We start from the raw sequence: 14,466 nt of genomic DNA, 5'->3' as shown, positions 1-14,466 counted from the left end.
TTCCCAGGTGGCTCAGTGGCAAAGAATCCACTTGCCAGTGCAAGAAACGCCACAGACTTGGGTTCGATCAGTGGGTCGGGAAGGTCCCCTGGAGGAGGAAATGGAAACCCACTCCAGTACTCTTGCCTGGAAAATCTCATGGACAGAGGAGCCTGGTGGGCTACAGCCCATGGGGTTGCAAAGACTTGGACACGACTGAGCAGGCACAGGCCTCTCATCCCTTACTTGTGTTTTGAGTTGGCCAAAAAGTTCTTTTGGTCGTTTCCAGAAGATGTTACAGAAAAACCCGACTGAACTTTTCTGGTCAACTTAATACAAGCTCGTGCTTATATAAACGCACAGTCTGAGTGTTGTGCTTGTGGACGTGCTGAAACGCAAGCCGAGTCGCTCTGTACGTGTCCTCCTGTGGCCTGCTTTTGCCTTGAGCAGACTGAATCCTGGAGAGCCTGTCCGTGTGCAGAGATCTTCTTTACAACCTGCGTCTGCGGCAGGGGGCCCCTGGCTGGAGTGATGGCCACCACAGGAGTTAGCACCCCGTTTATGGAGGAGGAAGTTGAGGCTTCCTCCTGTGGAGATTGTGTGACCTGCCCCAGGTCGCGTCCAGCTGTGTGAGGGTCAGGGGCTGGGAGGGGGCCGGCGGGAGTGGGGAGTGTGAAGCATAAGGAAAGCGGCGGCAGCTGAGGGGAGAACAGGGGCCAGGGAGGAAGTCCGCCGGCCTCCGTGGGTCTCGGCGAGTCCAGGTGGAGCGCCGGAAGTTGGCCGCGAGTCCAGAGGGGGCGCCGGAAGTTGGCCTCCAGGCCCCGGAGGCCGAGGAGTCCCTCGCCCCGCCCCGCGTCCCCTCTCCCTGCGGCTCTGCTCCCCGCAGCCTCCCCTCCGCGACCGCGGGGGCCCTGCCTTGCAGGACACCCAGCCGGGCCCCTGCCGGCCCAGGTCTCCCCAAGCGCCATGACGCCAGCGCTGGGTGGCCTCTGCCGGGCCGGGGAAGGCCAGGCCCCCGGGTGTGGCACGCATGCACCCGCGAAGGCCAAGGTGATAATTGGGGCGCGCTTCCCCTAGAGGCGGAAGGACGCGGGGAAGTGGCCTCCAGCCTCTCCCGGGCGCTGTGTCCTCCTGACTCACTGCTGGCCCGCCCTCCGGCCGCAGGAAGTCCCCAGACCTCCGCTGAAGGACCTTGCCCTGTGCTCCCGCGGTGGGCCTGCCCTGACTGACCCACTTCCCAGGCATTTGGCTGAAAGAGGCCGGGCGATCCCTAGGGGTTGGGGCGGCGCGGGTGTGGCCGGGGTGTGGCCGTCCTCGGTGCCAGCACCCGTGGAGCATCCTCGGCCCGGGCTCCCCACCTGACCACCTTGTGCCTATCTCCTGGGAGGCCACCAGCCTGTTCACAAGGGGCACTGGCGGCAGCAGGCTGTCACTCGGGTCTTCCCAAAGGGGCCCCAGGGAGGACCTTGGCTTGGCCTGCAGGTTGGGTGTGCCCCAGCCCCTCCTGCCCTGCTCGTGGTATGACTGACCAGCCGCGTCTGGCCGTGCAGGCCTCCTGTCCTACAGCGGAGACTGCTTCTGCCTCACGTGCTGTCTCCTGGGTTTGACTGGAGTCTGTTCAGAAGGAAGGGAGCAGGCTGGCCGCAGGCTGCTGCACTGGGGGCTCTAGCATGCTGGGTCAGTCTGCATCTCCAGCAAGCCGGCTTAGTCCCATTGAGGCCCCTGGGGCTCAGTCCCATGGAGTCCCATGGGCTTTTGGGGTTCTCAGTCCCATGGGGTCCCACAGGGCTCACTTTCAGGGTTCTCAATCTGGCTGCAGAGGCAAATCTCTTCAGGAGCATTTAAAAATTTTTCCTCATATGAAACATTGTTAATATTTTCTGTCAGGCTTGTTACAGGAGACAGGATTTATAATGAACTTTCATATCCCCATATCAATGATCAACTCACTTCATGCCCATCTTGTTTTATTTGTACTGTGCACAATTCTCCTTACATTGTTTTGAATCAGACAAAGAAGGTTGTTTTTTTTCCTTTTTTTTTTTTTTAAAGTACAAGGCCCAGACTGTCACCTCTAGGAATTTAATTGAATCATCCAGGCTGGGGCCCAGAAAAAGTGTATTTTAGCAGCACTCCCTCCTGGGAGGTGCAGAGATGCAGCCAGTGCAGGGGGCTCAGAGCTGGCAGACCTGTGGTGCTGCCTCCAGGAGAGGCTAGGTGACACCGTGAGCCCCCAGGGGTGAGGCCCAGACAGTCCAGGTTTGGACGGACCACTCGGAGGGTGCATGATACCTTCACTCCAGGTGAGGGGACAGACCACACATGGACAGGGATCCTGTCCCATTTGCACCTGAGGGGTCTGTAGGGGCTGCTGACGGCCCCATTGACCCCATGCTTGGGGAGTGCAAAGACCAGAGTGTGTAAACCCACTCAGAAAGGTTAACTGGTCAACCACAAGGCTGCATGTTCCCAGGGGGCTGCACCAGCCAGTTCCTATCTAAGGAGATCCGGGAGCCGGCAGAGCTGGCCCACAAAGGATGCTTTGTTCCCTGTTAAAATAAACACTTCCCCTGGATATTTACTCCCGGGACTTGAATGTAATATGGGGTGTAAGTTACTCTTTAACAGGAGACTTGATCCAGGCCACCAAGCTCTCCTGAACTAGTTTCCTGGAAGAAAGGTAGCCCTCCGCCAGCCCAAGTGTTTATTAACCGCTCCCTGTGGTGGTCAGAGAAGCTGGCCACGGTTGTCCCCGGGGCCCCAAGTTCCCGAGAACCCTGGTCCTGCGTGGGCCACCCTCAGCCTTCCCTGAAGAGCAGAAGTGAGCAGGGAGCCCTCACTATCTGGGCGGTGAAACCAGAGGCTCAGCAAACTTTTTCCCTCTGGGAGGTGAGAAACCTGTCTGTCCAGTTTCCACTGGGAGAGAGTATGGGCTGACTTGGGCTCCTGGCCGGAGAAGGGGGCGCTTCAGATGCCCAGGCTGGCTCCTGGCACCAGGGCCCAGCCCACAGCCACAGCCACCGCCACCAAACCTGGACTTCTAGGTCAGGGGCCTTGCGTTGACATACTTGACACATCCACTCGGGGACTTTACAAATCAAAATTTTCAAAGCCTACTCAATGCTGGAGTGAGAGGTGATGGTCAGAGCTGTCATGAAGGAAAGCCATTTCCAGTCTCTGCTTGACACCTGTCCTGAAGGCAGGTCATGCGCAGGCTGGCCGTGCCCCGTGGCAGGGTGTAGAAAGATGGGCTGGGCCAGTCGGATGTCCCCCTCAGGTACCTGGACCAAGAAGAGAGGGAGATGCCCCGGCGAGGAGGGCAATGCAGCCAAAGCATCACGTGCGCCCCGCATGGCATCACGGCCATGTCCTCAGGCCGAGAGGAGCGGAGTGGGTGGCTCAGGCACCAGGGGGAAGACGTGCTGTGGGCCTGGGGGGATGCGGAGAGTTTCCATCTCCCAGAACCAGTTCTGGTTCCAGGAGGCCCAGGGGCCCCCGTGCTTTCCTGGGGTTTCCAGGGACCCCCTGTCCCTCCTGGACCGACGTGAGTGGACAGGCCCAGTGAGAGCATTTGGGATGGACATCTGTGGACCTCGGGGCTGCTCTCCTTCCAGCCTGTCTGGGTTTACAGGAGGGGCAGGGGTGGAGCTGGGCTGGCCCCACACAGGAGGGCGGTTCTGGGCCGGTCCAGTGTGGGTCCAACGTCCACCTCCTGGGAAACACAGGTCAGCTCTCACTGGCTCACAGGCTGCGACACTGGCGCCTGGCTGTTGGTGTTGGTGTTGGGTGTGGCCCACCTGTGAGAGAGGCCTGGTGAGCAGAGGCCGCGCAGGCGGGAGGGGCCTCGGGAGGTTCTGGTCAGTAGCGACACCAGCTCCATCTTTGTTATACGCGTATTTGACCACAAACCGGGGACTGGAAGATAGTCGGTCTCCTAGAGAGGGGACGGAACCAGGTAGGACCTCTGACGCCCAGCTTCATGCTCAAATCAGGGCTGGGAGGCAGACAGCCCAGCTAACTGCCTGGACGCGCTGGGAGTTGGAGGAGAGACGACGCTGGGCCCAAGGCCACCGGAAATTCAGTCTAGGGCCACAAGACTGACTGTGGCCCCCGCATGGTGGGGTGGGGCTCCCAGCCTTGGGCAGGATTGGGGGCAGGGGAGGGAAGGGACACCAGTGCTTGGACCTGCAGCTGCTCCCCGGTGACGTCTGGGTGCTGAGCAGAGGGGCCCTGAGTTAGGAAAACCTAGTGTGCCCGCTGTGACTCACCACCTGGGCAGAACTGCAGGTGGCTGACGGCCCTGCCACAGCCTCTGCTCCAGGCTTCCTTCAGAGGCAGGCTCTTCCAAGGTCTTGAAAATTCTGACTGTGATCAGAATCTCCTAAGACAGGGAAGCCTGGCATATTGCAGTCCATGGAGTCGCAAAGAGTCGAATATGACTTAGTGATTGAACAACAAACACAACGTAAAAGACCCAGAACTGCCAAAGCCACCCTCGGAAAAAGGACAAAGCCAGAGGCAGAAGCTTCTCAGACTTCCGACAACACTTCAGTGCTACAGTAGTCAAAACAGCACGGCTGTTGTTTACTTGCAAAGTCAGGTCTGACTCTTTTGCGACCCCAAGGACTGTAACCTCCTCTGTCCATGGGATTTCCCAGGTAAGAATACTAGAGTTGCCATTTCCTTCTCCAGGGGATCTTCCCAACCCAGGGATTGAGCCTACATCTTCAGGCAAATTCTTTACCAGTGAGCCACCTGGGAAGGCCAAACAGCATGGTACTGGCACAAAAACAGACATACAGATCAGTGGAACAGAATAGAGGGCTCAGAAATAAACCCACACACTATGGCCAGTTAATCTTTGATAAAGGAGGCAAAAATACACAATGGGGAAAAGACAGTCTCTTCAGCAAGTGGTGCTGTGAAAGTTGGACAGTTGCATATAATCTATGAAGTTAGAACATTCTCTCACACCATACAGAAAAATAAACTCAAAATAGGTTGAAGACTTAAATCTAAGACACCATAAAGAAGAGAACATAGGCAAAACATTCTGTGACCATCATACCAATATTTTTTTAGGTCAGTCGCCCAAGGCAATAGAAATAAAAGCACGAAGAAATAAATGGGACCTAATCAAACTTACAAGCTTTTACATAGCAAAGGAAACCATAAAGGCAACAAAAAGACAGTCTATGGACTGGGAGAAAATATTTGCAAATGATGCAACGGACGAGGGCCTAATTTCCAAAATATACAAACAGCTCCTCTAATGCAGTAACAAAGAAACGCAAACAACAGAATGAAAAATGGACAGAAGACCTAAATAGACGTTTCTCCAGAGAGGACATCAGGATGGCCAATAGGCAATGAAAAGATGCTCATCATTGCTAATTATTAGAGAAATGCAAATAAAAACTACAATGTGGTACCAACCTCACGTCAGTCAGAATGGCCATCATCAGAAAGTCTATAGGGACTTCCCTGGTGGTCCAGTGGCTAAAACTCTGCGCTCCCAATGTAGGAGGCCTGGGTTCAATCCCTGGTCAGGGAACTAGATCCCACATGCTGCAACTAAGGGTTCGCATGCCACAAGTGAAAAAAAAAAACCCATGGATGGCCCTAGAAATCATCATACTAAGCAAAGTCACAAAGAGAAAGAGAAATACCATATGACATCACCTATATGTGGAACTTACAGTATGACATAGACAAACTTATTTATGAAACAGGAACAGACTCACAGACATACAGAACAGTCTTGTGTTTGTGGTGGGGGGGGAGGGGGAGGGAAGGAGTGGGAGGTTGGGATTAGCAGATGCAAACTATGGCACAGAGAATGGATAAAACAACAAGGTCCTCCTGTAGAGCACAGGGAACAGTGTTCAACATCCTGTGACAAACCACAGTGGGAGAGAATATGAAAAAGAATGCATACAGAACAGAGTCGCTGCTGTAGAGCAGAAATTAGTAACACTGTAAGTCAGCTAGAGTGCAATAAAACTAAAAAAAAAAAAATTGCAGGGCCAAAGCCTCTTAGAGAAGAGATTTAGGCAGGACACCTGGCGATGCCTAACCGTGCTCCAGGAGGAAGGGGCCTCTAGGTCTCACACAGCCGGGACACTCGGGGTTCAACTCCTTACAGCCTTTCCCTTTGGAGGACTCAAGTCTTGAATGGGATCGTGGGCACTGTCGCTGTCTCTCCAACAGACGGCGCACTTCCCAGGGCTGCTTCCCCACCGGAGCCCTGAGCGCTGTGCTGACAGGAACCCCTTTATATATGTGACAACTACAGACTTGGCTGTGCTTATCCTGAGTACAGTTTGCTCCCAAATCAACTTAAGTGAATTGTGTTGAGTTCAACCTGTGATTATAGTGAAACTTATGCACTGAAATGAAGAGAAAGGAAGTTTTAGTCATGAAAAACTGATAAAATGTTTTAGGTTTACTGATAGCTCCTTTACTTCTCAGCTTTGCCAGTTTTTGCCGTTCACACGTAGCTTAAGTTGCATTACTGGGTAAGGATTACGTATAACCACCCCCTCATTTATTTTGTGAATGTGCACTTCTAAATGCACAGGTGTAGTTAAATTTCAGGACCCCTCAAGTATTTCAGTATTACTCTTGCATCTGAAAACCCCACATCATCTCCATCTGCCGAGACACACTTTGCTGAAGAGAAGGTGAGTGTGTGGAGGCTGAACTCAGGGGATTTGGCACGCCAGCCTCCTCGGTTCACTCACTGAACCGCATCTTATTTTTCGAAGGGGTCTGACTGGAAATTTTAAAATTGTTTTTACAGCTTTGCACACGTGCTCAGTCGTGTCCGACTCCTTGTGGCCCCATGGACTGTAGCCCGCCAGGCTCCCCTGCCCGTGGGATTTTCCAGGCAAGAAGACTGGAGTGGGTCACTGTTTCCTCCTCCAGGGGGTCTTCCCAACTCAGGGACTGATCCCAAGTCTCCCGTGTCTCCTGCACTGGCAGGCAGAATCTCCGCCGCTGCGCCACCCGGGAAGCCTGTAACAGCTTTATTGAGATATAATTGATGTACAATACACTTCATGTTTAAAACGTGCAATTTATGAGTTTTGACATATGTATATACTTGTCAAACCATCACTATAATCAAGAAAATGAACACCTCCATCAACACCAGTCTCCTCCTGCCCTTTCTCCACCCTCCCACTGCAGGCCATCACTGGTCTCCTTCATGTTGCTACACATTCGTGCATATTTTCTAGAACTGATTATAAGTGGAATCACACCGTATGTCTTTTTTCCTAGCTTTTTTGTCACTCAGCAGAGTGATCCAGAGACTGACCCATGTTGTGTGTATTGATAATAGATTTCATTGCTGAGGAATCATCCATTGTATGGATATTCCAATTTCTCACTCATTTGCTGATGGACATTTGATCTCCCCTCCTCCCAGTTTTTGGTTATTATTAAGGAAATTGTTATGAACAATCACGTATATATACATTTTAGGGTCTGCTTGGAAATTTCTATGAAAGCCTACTGGGGATTTGATTGGAATTGTCTTGAATCTATAGGTCAATTTGAAGATGCTTGACATCTTAACAAGACTGAGTCTTCTTATCCATGAGTGTGTGAAAGTGTTAAGTTGCTTCAGTTGTGTCTGACTCTTTGCGACCCCATGGATTGTAGCCTACCAGGCTCCTCTGTCCCTGGGATTCTCCAGGCAAGAATACTGGAGTGGGTTGCCATTCCCTTCTCCACGAGATCTTCCCAACCCAGGGGCTGAACTCGGGTCTTCCCAATTACAGGAAGATTCTTTACTGTCTAAAGGAATCTGGGAAGCCAGGGAAGCTATATCCACGAGTACATCTCCCCATTTATTTGTCTTAATTTCTCTCAGTAATATTTCATAGTTCTCACTTTCCAGGTCTTGCACATCTTTTATCAAATGTATCCATACACATGGCCTTTCCCCTGAATAACATTATAAATGGCATTAAAAATGCTTCGTTTCCACTTGTTTCTTGCTCTGCTGTTCAGTCCTCAGTCATGTCTGACTCTGTGACCCCATGGACTGCAGCGCGCCAGGCTTCCATGTCCATCACCAACTCCCAGAGCTTGCTCAGACTCATGTCCGTGGTTTCAGTGATGCCATCCAACCATCTCATCCTCTGTCGTCCCGTTCTCCTCTTACCTTCAGTCTTTCCCAGCATCAGGGTCTTTTCCAATGAGTCAGCTCTTCGCATCAGGTGGCCAAAGTACTGGAGTTTCAGCTTCAGCATCAGTCCTTCCAGTGAATATTCAGGGTTGATCTCCTTTAGGATTGACTGGCTTGATCTCCTTGCAGTCCATGGGACTCTCAAGAGTCTTCTCCAGCACCACAATTGGAAAGCGTAAGTTCTTCGGTGTTCAGCCTTTATGGTCCAACTCTCACATCTGTATATGCCCACAGGAAAAACTATAGCTTTGACTATACGGACCTCTGTCAACAGTTATGTCTCTGCTTTGTAATACACTGTCCATGTCTGTCACAGCTTTCTTTCCAAGGAGCAGGCATCTTTTCACTTCATGGCTGCAGTCATCACCCACAGTGACTTTGGAGCCCGAGAAAATAAAGTCTGTCACTGTTTCCACTGTTTCCCCAGCCATTTGCCATGAAGTGATGGGACCAGATGCCATGCTCTTAATTTTTTGAATGTTAAGTTTAAAGCCAGCTTTTCCCCTCTCCTCTTTCATCAAAGGCTTTTTAGCTCCTCTTCATTTTCTGCCATTAAAGTGGTATCATCTGCATATCTGAGATTGTTGATATTTCTCCCAGCAATCTTGATTATGGCTTGTAAGTCATCCAGCCCAGCATTTTGCGTGATGTGCTCTGCATAGAGTTAGATAAGCAGGGAGACAACATCCAGCCTGGACGGGCTCCTTTCCCGATCTGGAACCAGTCTCATGTTCCATGTCTGGCTCTGACTGTTGCTTCCTGACCTGCACACAGGTTTCTCAGCAGGCAGGGAAGATGGTCTGCTATTCCCATCTCTTTCAGAATTTTCCACAGTTTGTTATGATCCACACAGTCAAAGTCTTTAGCGTAGTCAATGAAGCTGATGTTTTTCTGGAATTCCCTTGCTTTCTATACGATCCAATGGATGCTGACAATTTGATCTCGGGTTCCTCTGCCTTTTCTAAACCCAGCTTGTCCATCTGGAAATTCTTGGTTCATGTACCACTGAAGCCAAACTTGAAGGATTTTGAGCATTACCTTACTAGCATGTGAAATGAGCAGAATTGTATGGTAGTTTGAACATTCTTTGGCATTGCCCTTCTTTGGGATTGGAATGAAACTTTTCCAGTCCTGTGGCCACTGTTGAGCTTTCCAAATTTGCTGGCATATTGAGTGCAGCAGTCTAACAGCATCACCCTACAGGATTTGAAATGGTTCAGCTGGAATTCCATCGCCCCACTAGCTTTGTTTGTAGTAACGATGATCCCGTGGTTTTATCTTTTCTTTGTGAGGTGGTCTATCACACTGATTGATTCAGGTTTGCTGGATTATCCTTGCCACCCCGGGATGCATTCAGCTGGGTCGTGGTATATCTTTTTTAAGTGGTGTTGGATTCAGTTTGCTAATGTTTTGTTGAGAATTTTTGCATCTGTATTCATCAAAGATTTTGGCCTGTAATTTTATCTGCTTTTGGTATCAGGGTGATGGTGGCTTCATAGAACGTCTTTAGGAGTGTTTCCTCCTGTTTAATCTTTTGAAAGAGAAGAATCAGTATGAGTTCTTATTTGTATGTTTGGCAAAATTCACCTGTGAAGCCAACTGGTCCTGGATTTTTGTTTGTAGGGAGTTTGTTTACAGATTCTATTTCACTTCTAGCGATTGGCCTGTTCAAGTTGCCTATTTGTTCTATATTCAGTTTTGGTGGACTATGACAGGAGTCCCTGGTGGCTCAGTGGTAAAGAATCTGCCTGCAATGTAGGAGAGGAGGGTTCCCTCCCTGAGTTGGGAAGATGCCCTCGAGGAGGAAATGGCAACCCACTCCAGTATTGTTGCCTGGGGAATCCCATGGACAGAGGAGCCATGGGGTGGCAAGAGTCAGACATGACTTAGCAACTAAACCCACCACACGTTTCTAGAAAGTTGTCTATTTCTTCTAGGTTGTCGAACTGGTGTTGGCATATGATTGTTCATAGTATGGTCTTATTTTTTGTGTGTGTTTCTTTGGTATCAATTGTGATTTCTCCTCTTTCATTTCGTATTTTGCTTACTTGGGTCTTCTCTCTTTTCTTCATGGTGAGCCTCACTAAACTCTTTTGCAAACGCCCTTCTGGTGTCACTAAGCTCTTTTTATTTTTTTAAATTGAAGTATAATTAAGTTACAATGCTGTGTTGGTTTCAAGTATATAGACAGTGATTCAGTTATACATACACAGACATCTTCTTTTTCAGATTCTTTTCCATTATTATTATCACTACACTCTTTTAATCATTACACATCTTCGTTGGTAGATGACAAAAATCTCTTGAAAGAATAATTGCAAGGACATTTTCCTCCTAGCTTGAAGGGTCTGGGGAGGACCCGGATGAGGTGGAGCCTGTCACTACTGCTCCAGATCCCTGTCCGCTTACAGCCCCAAGCGCCCTCCCGGCTTTGCTCGTCTACCCCAGGGCGGCCCCCACAACGCTGCTTCTGGGTGCCGGTCCCAGGAGGGGCAGGAGTGGCCAGTCCGCCGTGGCACCCCTGGGTTGGCTCCTTCCTCTTCCAGACTGTTGTTATGCCAGGTCTGCTCCTTTCCACCTCCCGGTCTCTCCTGGGACACTTCCCCAAGAAGCCACCTGTACCTGCATCCCTATCTGGGGTCGGCCTCTGATAGGCCGTCCCGAGCCTCCTGACACCTTTCAGGTGAACGTGACAGGAATCACAGGGGTGCCAAGGACAAGGCCCTGCACACAGGGACCTCTGCATGGCCACCACACTCTCCCCTGACCTTCACAATACCTTCCTTCAAGTGACCGGACAGCCCAGTCTTGTGACTTGGGGATATCATGATGACCTGCCAGCGTCCTGAAGCGTCAAGGAGCCTGGCGGAGGCCCACACAGGGGCTCCTGCAGAGACCACGGGCGCACAGAGGAGCAGCCTGTCCTCCGGCCCAGGTCTGCCTGCTGTGAACAATGCCAGACTCAGAGCAGACCCTGCCATTAAGGTGAGGCCGTTCTGCCGTTTGAAAAGGGCAGAAACCCAGTGGCCTTGAAACCCAGTGACTTTTGCAGTGAGACCAGCACCGTGGCCTTCCGTGCTGCCACCCAGGGAGCCTCAGCGGCTCCCAAGTCCACCCCGTGTGCTGAAGCGCCACTGGCCAGGGAGGTGGGGTCCTCTGTCCCTGGGCCTCCATCCCTACAGACCCCCTTGCCACAGGTCAGCGGTGCCCTGCGCCCCGGGCAGTGCCTTGAGGCCCCCAACCACCTTCAAGAAGGAAGGGGGGCGCTGCCCTCTCTCTGCAGAGCCCTGCCCTTGAGCTCTGCACTTGGAGCCTGTCGTCCAGGCGACACGGCTCCCTCGCGCTGGACGGGGCTGCACGTCCTTCCGAAGGGGAGCAGCTGTGGAGTGACGGCACACGAGCCCTCTCTGAAATGGCTTCGGCCACAGCAGCAGCTCTCAGGGTGGGGTCCTGGGGCTCCCACAGTGGCGGCAGCGCCTGGAAACCTGTGGGAAATGCAGATCCCCAGGCCCCGCCGCAGACCTGCCGCATCACTCACTGGGGCGGGGCAGCGGCTGGTGCTTCAGGGAGCCACCCGGCAGTCCGTGACTGCTGGGAAAAGCGAACCTTTCACCAGATGGACCTTTGTCGGCAAAGTGATGTCTCTGCTTTCTAATATCCTGTCTAAGTTTGTCAGAGAAATACAACTGGTTTTTGTATTTTGACATTTGATCCTGCAGACTGGCTAAACACTTGTTTAATAGGGCTGGTGGCTTTATGAAAGATGGAAGATGACTTAAGATTTTCTAGATACGGTTGTTGTCTGCACCGTTTTCCTGTTATCTCGTTCTCCATGCGTTTCTACATCTTTCCATCACTCTGCCGCAATGGCCTGGACTGCCAGCGCGACGCTGAATAGGAGCGATGAGAGTGGACAAGCCCATCCTCCCAATCGTAAGGGAAAGCAGTCAGTCTCACCACTGAGGATGACCTTCACTGGAAGCTTTTTATCGACGCACTTATATTGTGGATGTCACTTTCTATCCTTGCTTAGATGAGAAACTTTACCTGAATGGATGCTTAATTTTGTCTAATTCTTTTGTCATCTCTTGAGATGATCATATTATTTTTCCTTGTTATTGTAATATGAGCTACATTGATTTTTTTCCTTAGTTAAGCAAAGAACACCTTATTTCTGCTACACATAACAGCATAATGCCCTAAGAAACAACTAGTATTTCAATTGATGTATAGTTGATTTAAATGTTAATTTCCATATACATTCTTAGTATATCTGCAAACCTCAACCTCCCACTCCACCCCTCCCCCACTACTACTATTCTAGTTTTGGCATGGTAACACGTATTAAAAAATATCGGTCAGCACGCCTATTAAAGCGCATGGCAGTGATTCCTACTCCCTGGAGAACAGTGTTGTGGACAGACTAGCAGCCAGCTGAGGGTTGTGGGCTCTTTGTTCTTAAGAATCAGTAGGTTCTCTGCTGTTTGCCAGATTCTTCTCTTGGGGATCTGCTAGCATAACCTTAAGTCTAATCCTATTCAGGGTTTCTTGGAACTTCCCAATCCAGGACCGAATCAGGGTCTCCTGCATTGCAAGAGGATTCTTTACCAGCTGCCCTACCTGGGAATTCCTACATGTCCCATTTAGTTTTGAATCTTAAACCTTTTTACATTTTAAACATTGGTCATGATTCTTTTTACTTCTGATGGGACTTAATTTGCTAAAATTGTGGTGAAGACTGTGGCATCTATATTCAAGAAGAAATACTAGTCTATAATTTTTAATGTCACTTTACTTTTCATTCCTCGACAACAGTTGGTGCTGATCTCACAGAATGAGTTGGGGAGTGTTTCCCCCTGTTCTGGTAAGGAAGAATTTATGTGCAATTGGTTATTTTATTCTTCAAAATTTGGTGTGACCCACCAGGGATGCCATCTGAGCCTGGAGTTTTGAGAGCTCTCAACTATAGATAACTTCTTTAACAAGTATAGTGCTATTGAGTTTTCCCATTTCTTGAGCTTTAGTGTTTGTACCTCACAAGGAATGTGTCTACTTCACACACCCTGTAGAATTTTCTGGTCTTTTTGTGGTATTCCCTTAACCTATTTATTTACTGGCTAGGCTGGGTCTTCACTGCTGTGCATGGGGCTTCTGTAGTGTGGCGGGAGGGGGGCTCCTTCCTGTTGGGATGTGTGGGCTCTCCACTGTGGCGGCTCCTCTTGTGGCACGCGGGCTCTAGAGCACAGGCGCAGTGGCTGAGCACGGGCTTAGCTACCCTGTGGCGCCCAGGCTCTTCCTGGGTTAGGGACGGGTGGACTCCCGCCCGCGGGACCACCAGGAGGCTCTTCCTGGGTTAGGGACGGGTGGACTCCCGCCCGCGGGACCACCAGGAGGCTCTTCCTGGGTTAGGGACGGGTGGACTCCCGCCCGCGGGACCACCAGGAGGCTCTTCCTGGGTTAGGGACGGGTGGACTCCCGCCCGCGGGACCACCAGGAGGCTCTTCCTGGGTTAGGGACGGGTGGACTCCCGCCCGCGGGACCACCAGGAGGCTCTTCCTGGGTTAGGGACGGGTGGACTCCTGCCCGCGGGACCACCAGGGAAGCCCTCCTTACCCTTTCCCTCTCTCAGAATCCACAGTGATGGCATCTCCCTCATTCTTGATACTATTTTTTTTTTCTTCACCAGTCCAGCTAAAGGGTTTGTCCATTTTATTTATCTTCTCAAAGTACAAGCTTTTGCTTTCACTGAGTGCCTAATGCTAACACCGGTCCTACACGTGATGCCAGGTGGGAAGAGGTGAGTTAGTGTCCTTCACATAATCTGGAATTTATGATCAATCACCTTACAGCGGCTTTACAGCTCGACTGGGGTGCACGTACCCCTGGGACGTACAATGACAAGTGAGAAACATGTGCCTCCTCCCAGGAGCTTCTTTGAGGCTGAAACACATTGTTCAAAGTCACCCCTTCAGATGCTGGAGCTGTGTTCTCCCCCGCCTGCAGCGTGAAGAGCAGCGTACCAGGAGGGTGGGCGGCTGGTAGACTTCAGCATAAAGGGCCCCTTGGAGCACCGTCTGGAAAAGAAACTGGCCGCTCTCGCTCGCAGCTGAGCTCGAGGCCCTCTCTGCTTCTGCAGACGCCTCTCCTGTCAGCACCTCCTGAGAGCTGCTCTGAACACTCCCCTCTCTGCGCCAGCACTGCTCCAGGCCGCCCCACCTCGGTGCTCAGGGCCCACAGGAAGCCTGGTGATGACAGGCTGGCAGCGAGCACCAGCTCCCCCTACAGGCTGC

At 51.3% G+C, this 14,466-nt stretch overlaps 2 long non-coding RNA genes across 2 annotated transcripts; both read right to left on the bottom strand.

Annotated features, from left to right (window-relative positions):
- Nucleotides 1-4,828: 4,828 nt before the first annotated feature.
- On the bottom strand, nt 4,829-8,258 carry LOC145529051 (uncharacterized). The gene is made up of 2 exons (XR_014070869.1): nt 7,692-8,258; nt 4,829-6,877 (listed from the first exon to the last, which is right to left on the bottom strand). It is a non-coding gene; the product is annotated as an uncharacterized LOC145529051 (long non-coding RNA).
- A 1,956-nt stretch (nt 8,259-10,214) lies between these two features.
- On the bottom strand, nt 10,215-13,492 carry LOC145529050 (uncharacterized). The gene is made up of 2 exons (XR_014070868.1): nt 11,612-13,492; nt 10,215-11,120 (listed from the first exon to the last, which is right to left on the bottom strand). It is a non-coding gene; the product is annotated as an uncharacterized LOC145529050 (long non-coding RNA).
- Between the last annotated feature and the right edge of the window lie 974 nt (nt 13,493-14,466).

Source organism: Giraffa tippelskirchi, chromosome 12 (genome assembly GCF_054371585.1).
Source record: "Giraffa tippelskirchi isolate mGirTip1 chromosome 12, T2T-mGirTip1v1.2.pri, whole genome shotgun sequence".
Taxonomy (NCBI): Eukaryota; Metazoa; Chordata; class Mammalia; order Artiodactyla; family Giraffidae; genus Giraffa; species Giraffa tippelskirchi.
This window is presented reverse-complemented; position numbering and strand designations above follow the sequence as displayed.